The sequence below is a fragment of the Rhamphochromis longiceps genome, linkage group LG7 (genome assembly GCF_057381845.1).
Source record: "Rhamphochromis longiceps isolate RC_006_pf linkage group LG7, R_longiceps_female_GT1.1, whole genome shotgun sequence".
In the NCBI taxonomy this organism is placed as follows: Eukaryota; Metazoa; Chordata; class Actinopteri; order Cichliformes; family Cichlidae; genus Rhamphochromis; species Rhamphochromis longiceps.
In genome coordinates this window covers 55,709,347-55,716,154 of record NC_140563.1, presented here as the reverse complement: position 1 = coordinate 55,716,154, position 6,808 = coordinate 55,709,347, and positions in this window count along the sequence as shown.

Here is a 6,808-nt window from a genome sequence, read left to right as displayed (position 1 = left end):
ATTTGATTCATAAACATGTAAAAATGTGGACGTTTGCCAATTGGATTTAACACCACCAAATCTTAGAAGTAGCTTTTTTAAACCTAAACTATTCATTTCAGAACACTGTACTTATTTAACTGCATAAAAAGCAAATTTGTTTGGGCACAGATTAGTAATTGTGACATTATTGTTTATGTCAGTTCCTCAAATTGGGACAAAATCCAGATTATATTTGAAGCTTTAGCTAACATTTCTTGTTTTAAAGTCAACATGACCAATGAAAAGTACAGAATTATCCATTTTCAGTACTTCTGGATTTGTGATTTCTCTAGTGTCCACTGAGCATGACTCCCATGTTAAAATGTTCAACTTTACAGATTTAAAAAAATCATGCTAATAGCCTAGCAAGGAAAATGGTTTTAGAAGAACTAGCATTTCATTAGTCTGTTATTTAAGGCTAATTATCAGTCATTTCTGTGTTTCATCACTCTTACAATGTAACGGATGTAGCTAACTAAGCTTGATAGCATTAGTTGATAACTTATCACTTCACTTCTTCATTCAAATATGGTAACTCTGTACCATATGGCTAAAAATTAAATGCTAGTTTTGAGGCTTCAAATTGAGGAGTCTAAACCGTAGAGTCGGTACCAACGGTTACTGGCTTTGGATTATTTCATACCGTGTGCAAAGAAAAAATACTTAGTTTAAAAATTTATTTTATTTTGATTTGTTATTTTTCTAAAAATGCTACTACTACCTACACCTCACTCCCTCAGTCGTGTTTTTTCTTTCATGCATCAGTAAGTCTGCAAGCTAACCCTTGAAAAAAATGACAAAAACAAATATCACTGGAGAGCTTCTTTGAAAAGGTAAAATGAGACACCAGAGGGGTCTCAGAGTGCCAAGAACAAAAGAAGAAGCTGTATTTAAAAGAAATGATCAAGAATCCTACTTAAATTAAAGGTTCATCGCAACAGGTGATTCACACGCTCTGCAGTTTGAATAATATTCAGTGACCAGGTAGCTAACGATGCCACGAAACAAATCTAAATCATTTTGCAAAATAATAAGTACTGATAGTGCATTATATAAAGAGGCGTAGTTATAGTTACTGTTTATACCTCTAGAGGTTGAGGGTCCATCGTGTCATACCCCGTCCATGCCAAGAACAAATGAAATTCTAAATAAAAAACTAAACTTTTTTTCATTACCTGCTGCAGTAATAGAAGAAAGCAATAAATCTAAAAACAAAATGAAGCAAATGTTCTTATTTTTTAATACTACAAAGAGCCAATGAGATGTGTGTGAGATCTATGTAATACAAATGTGAAACTCAAATAATAAAGTTCAATGACCCTCCACTATAGAACCACCAACCGTTAATCTCATCACCATTAATCTGTGTCCTGTAAATTATGCAGTAGTAATTTTACATTCTTTGGAGAACTGCTAAAAGTTTGGACTGCATTTGAATGGAAACTGGTCACGTGGCGACGAATCTCTGAGGGGAACTGAAAAACAGTTTGAATGTGCAGAAGCAATTTGTTTGTGATTGCCATCAGTGTTTGGATGGATCTCATTTTGTGCAACTCAGCTGCTACACTGCATCATTTAACACAGCCTTTCTTCTCTTATGATTCACGCATCCTCCCCTTCACATGCAAACTTTCTCTCCCCTCCTTCTCCTCCTCCTTCCTTCAGACTGCTTCCTGATCGTTGAGCAGAGTCATCATCAGATCCATCAGTGCACAGTCATTGCCTGAGGAAACACGGGCCAATTATGGCCATAAATAATAATGGGAGAGCGCATCTGGCATGATGACTGATGGGCCTCTCTCACAGCTCATTTACATGGCTTTTGTGTGGCCATCAGCAGCTTCACTCTAATGTAATGCTCAGAAAATGAGCCTTTCATAGAATATTGTATGATTCAAGGGTGGAAAAACGGCACAAGGGCGGTGCATGCTGTGGACTGGAAACAGGGAAGGAGCGAGCATAAAGAGGTCTTAATTGTCCCATTATATGCTGCCATACATACAGTGCGAGCTTGTGGCTTGTCTCTGCTTGTGTGTTACACAAAGAAGTCCATCCATCAATATCAACATGAAGGGGGACTGATTGTGCCTGTGCGGTCAGGTAACAAACTAACCACCTCCCACGCTCGAACACACACACACACTACAGATACTTTACATGTGCCTGTCAGACACCTGCCCACTTATCCTGCCTCCTTAATGCTTTTCATGTCAATTCCTAATGCGCAAAGTGAAAAACGATAGCGTTACTTCAAAGCACAGATTGGTGGACAGTTTTTAATTTCTCAGCATAGGTGTCAACGGTGTTCGGAGAATCCTTAATCTGTCCTTTGGGTCGGTGGCTGCCTAGAGCCACAGAACAAAAGGCTGCAGCATGCTGACGTGTGTCCCAGGAGCTGATAAGCCTGGTTGTTAATGGTGTTAGGGTAGATTTCATTACCCCCTCCAGACTGCTCTCATTAAATAAACATCCTCCTGTCACATCCTTCACCCTGCGAGCAGAGGAGTAACCGAGGCAGGACAGGGCGAAGGGAGGAGAGGGATGAGTGAGACAGACAATAAAGCGGAATGTTAATGAAAAACTTGTCAACCAAAGTCAAGTCGGCTGCAAAATGTATGTTGGTGTTCTTGTAAAAGTACTTGTAGCGCTGTTTTTTTCTTCTTCTGCTTGTTATCCAAGCTAGCACTATGACTCTGACAGTGTTGGCTCCTTCGACTTCATGATTCAGGCTGAAATATCACCAACTGTTTAGAGCAGATATTTTTATGATGGACTCTGGATTTTGGATTTACATTTGTGGTTTGAGAGAAATGTATCAACAGCACTCGCATAGATTTGCATAATATTTATCGGAAAAGTACATGGTCCTTTGGTATGGTACAATTCTATTTATACAGGGCCAAGTTATAGCAATCTACTCAAGGTGCTTTAAATTGTAAGGATAACCTCCTGCAGTATTAAAAAATGATCAGTGAGAATTTGGCAACAGTGGGGAGGAAAAACTCCCTTTTAACAGACTTTCAGCAGAGTCAGGCTCAGGGAGGAGCAGCCATTTGTTGGGGGTGTGGGCAGAAATATACTAACAGGTCATTGTCACTAATACACAGGGGTAGCATAAAATACATATCAAGTAAAAACATTGTAAAACCACAAGCTATAAAAGATATGTATAAAGGAAAAAAGAGTAAGTCTAAGAATCAGGTACGGGCATTAACAAGCAGGAAAAGCGAGATTAAACAAATAGATTTTTAACCGTGATTTAAATGATTGGATAGAATCGGACGCCCGGATAGCAATAGGAAGGTTATTCCACAACTCTGGTGCAGCCAAGGCAAACACACGGTCACCTCTACACTTCAGCCGAGATCTTGGCTGCACCAGGAGTAACTGAGTAGATGATCTTAGTGCTCTGGCGGGAACATACAATCTAAGGAGTTCGATAAGGTAGCTCGGTGCTGTGTTGTTGGTGATTTTAAACGTAAGCAGCAGTATTTTAAGTTGGATGTGGTATTTAATGGTTAGCCAATGCAGGTCAGCTAGAACAGGGGTAATAGAGGCAAACCTCCCAGTTCCGGTCAGAATGCGTGCCGCAGCATTTTGAACTGTTTGCAGTCTATGAAGAAGGGCAGAATGAAGACCGAAAAAAAGTGAATTGTAGTAATCCAGCCTAGAGGTCACAAAGGCGTGGATGAGCTTTTCCAGGTCCTTATGCGGAACCAACTGCCTAGCCTTGGAAATGAGACACAGTTGGTAGAAACTAGATCTGACTACAGCTGACACTTGTTTATCGAATTTGAAAGAGCTGTCCAGCAACACGCCCAAATTGCTAACAGTGTCAGAGAGGGAACTGGTAAGGGAACCAAAGGCATCACGAAGTTGGCCACGAGGAATGTTACTGTCAAATACCACGATTTCAGTTTTGTTATCATTTAGGATAAGAGAGTTTCCTAAGAGCTATTCTTTGACCTCACACATGCACTCTTGAAAGCAGTGCAAGGACAAAGCAAGATCATCATTTAGTTCAAAGTAGATCTGTATATCATCAGCATAGCAGTGAAAAGCGGTGTGGTATTTCTCAAAGATTGCGCTTAGAGGGAGCATATACAGTGAGAAAAGAATAGGGCCCAGCGCAGATCCTTGAGGCACGCCACAGCAGACAGGTGCAGCGGAGGAAGAGCAGGTGCCCAGGTTAACCGAGAAAGACCTATTGGAGAGGTATGATTTAAACCATTCAAGGGCAACACTTTTAATGCCTACAGTATGCTCAAGCCACGCTAATAAGATGTTGTGATCTACCGTATTGAAGGCCGAGGATAAATCCAATAAAACTAGGACTGCAGAGTGTCCAGTATCAGCAATTAGAAGAAGATCGTTAAGGACTCTAAGCAACGCTGTTTCGGTGCTATGATGTGGTTTGAAGGCAGACTGGAATTTATCATTAATGTCATTCTCATCCAGCTACGCCTGGAGTTGTGAAAGAACTATCTTCTCAAGGATTTTAGACAGGAACAGGAGCTTAGAGATCGGCCTGTAATTCACATAATCATTATAATCAAGGTTCCTTTTTTAAGAACAGGCTGAAATACAGCATGTTTAAAAGCTGACGGGACGCAGCCAGAGAGTAAAGAAGAATTCAATAACGATAAAATACTGGGTCCAATTACATCGAAATTTCGAGCGGCTGGCACGTAGGATTTCATAAGATACCTGGAGTTTATCTTTACTCCACCTCCTCTCATCGCGGCGGCACACAGGTCGTAAGGCGCGTATAGAGTCGTTTAACCAACATTGGGAATAAGTTCAAGGGCGCTTCATTTTAATAGGTGCAACAGTCTCAAGGATAGAGGACCATATGGTTAACAAGGTGTTAGCAAAGTCTTCAACCATATGAGAGGTAAAACAATCAAAAGTAGTGGATGCAGAATTCAAAAAAGAGAGAAAAATTTGCCACAGTTTCAGCATTAACTATACGCATAGATGGTAAATGGCCTGTATTTATATAGCGCTTTACTAGTCCCTAAGGACCCCAAAGCGCTTTACATATCCAGTCATCCACCCATTCACACACACATTCACACACTGGTGATGGCAAGCTACATTGTAGCCACAGCCACCCTGGGGCGCACTGACAGAGGCGAGGCTGCCGGACACTGGCGAACCGGCAACCTTCCGATTACGAGGCGAACTCCCAACTCTTGAGCCACGATCGCCCAAGGGCGAAGGAGGGCCTCAAGGTGCAGTTCAGTATTACCTAAGTCCCAGCATTGTTCATATCCTTGATGCAAATGTCCAAGCCATATGAAAAGACCAGGTCAAGGGTATGGCCTTTAGCATGGGTTGGTTCATTAACCCGCTGAATGAGTTTAAAAGAGCCAGTAAATACAAGAAAGTCTTTAGCTAACGGGTCGTCCTTACAGCAGACATGTGTATTAAAATCACCAGTAATAAGAACACAGCCATATTTAAAAAGAACAGATCCTAAAAAGTCAGCGAATTCAGGGGGGAGAAGCTCTGAGAAGGGGATGGACTCACCGGGAGAAATCCAGGTCTCCGTCAGGAGTAAAACGTCCAGGCCTGTGGCGAGGAAAAAGTCATTTAAAAGAAAAGCCTTATTCGCCAGCGACCTAACATTAAATAAAGCCATCCGTGTCCAGGGAGCTAGGTCACCACCGGTGGCATGTCGCAGGACGCTGAGGTTGTTGTGATGGACGCCGTGTCTAGAGGACGTTATCCAGAACCGAACAGGGAGGCAAGCCACTGGAAGGGCTGGGTAGGCTTGAAATCCAGCGGGGCAGATCCACCGATGGCTCAGCAGTTTAGCATCAGGGCGGCCTCTGAAGGAGGGGAGAAAGTGTAGAATATCCCGGCTAGCATATGGATAATCCGCAGCCTTGGCTTTAAGGTAAGCCTTGAGACGACGCGAAGGCCACTCCTTTTACCCTGTTTCCTGTAACGTTTCCTGTGCAGATTGGAGAGGGGTAGGCAGGACATACTGGTGGGGGAGTTCCGCTATAGAGGGGTGGCGTCACCCAGGGTCCAACATGGATCCGGGCGATAGAGTAAGAGAATCGGAGATTTAAAAGCATTTGTCTGTCGTAAGTTATTAGTGCATAGCCACCTGATGAGCATAAAACCAAAACAATAAGGAGTACTATGCCAAGGCGCAGACAAGGACGGCCTGCCATACACACCGGCGCCATCTTGAATAAACATCACCTCATTCAGCCTGCAGTAGAGGTAGGCATGACATTAGACACTATTCATTTAAGATGTGATGGAATCAAAGTAATTTTTTTCAATCAAGACAACAAAAGACAAACATAAGAGAACACAAGGCAAGCCTATAGCAGCATAACAGCATAACTAAGGGAAGGGTCAAATGCATGTAGTGTTTTCTAATGTTGTCTAAGGCGGACATGTATGACATGAAAAGCATCACAGCTCAGAATTCAGAACCAGGCTCCAGTGGAAGGTAGTTTAGTTCTGAATTGGAGGTTGTTATACACATCACAGATGGAAACCCAAAAGCAAGTTTTTTTTCTTTATTAGCTTATGCACAAGGTGAGGATTTTTAAATCAAACCACTATCTTGGAGTCAGCATCCAATCAGCTATTGGGTCAAATCATTGCAGATGGCACAGTAAGATGAACAGTGTTTTGTGTAATGCATTTCAAAGTAACGCATTACTGTAATTACAAGTTTTCCTTGATGCAGTAATGTAATGTGTTTTAGTACTAAATTCGATTAAATTCACTTTTATTTATATAGTTCCAAATGACAACAACA